Below are 655 nucleotides of genomic sequence, written 5' to 3' on the forward strand. Positions count from 1 at the left end.
TGTGTGTGTGTGTGTGTGTGTGTGTGTGTGTGTGTGTGTGTGTGTGTGTGTGTGTGTGTGTGTGTGTGTATATATATATATATGCAGTCTGTATATATAGGGTAGAGGAGAGACACATTTCTAATAAATTATCTCGGGTGGATATGAACTTTGGACACATATCAAAACGTATTCTCAAATACACCGAAACAAAGCAAGTTATTGAGAACTTACGTAGTCATAGATGAATACATACATGCTTATATATGTATTTACACGTGTGTATGTTCGTGTGTATGTGCGAGGTAGAGAATGAGAGAGGGAGAGAGAGAGAGAGATTTCGTGTGTGTGTGTTTGTGTGAGTGTGTCTTTGTATTTGTATGTGAATGTGTGTGTGCGTGTGCATTTGAAAGTCTAGTAGTAAAGACTTAAATCACTTTTTGGCACTCGCAATTAAAATAATTTAGACGTCGAAACTCGCTTAGAACAATACTGTATATTGCATAAATTTAATTAAAAAATATCGTTTCGAGAAATTTACAAGCTATTCATTCAATGAGATCACATCAAGCAAATAACCTATTTGTTTTATTTGATACAATTTATAAAACAATACATGAAGGTTATTTCGAAATATATTCATCAGAATATGGTTGTTACAGAATATTTATATATA

The sequence above is a fragment of the Octopus bimaculoides genome, chromosome 2 (genome assembly GCF_001194135.2).
Source record: "Octopus bimaculoides isolate UCB-OBI-ISO-001 chromosome 2, ASM119413v2, whole genome shotgun sequence".
Lineage (NCBI taxonomy): Eukaryota > Metazoa > Mollusca > Cephalopoda > Octopoda > Octopodidae > Octopus > Octopus bimaculoides.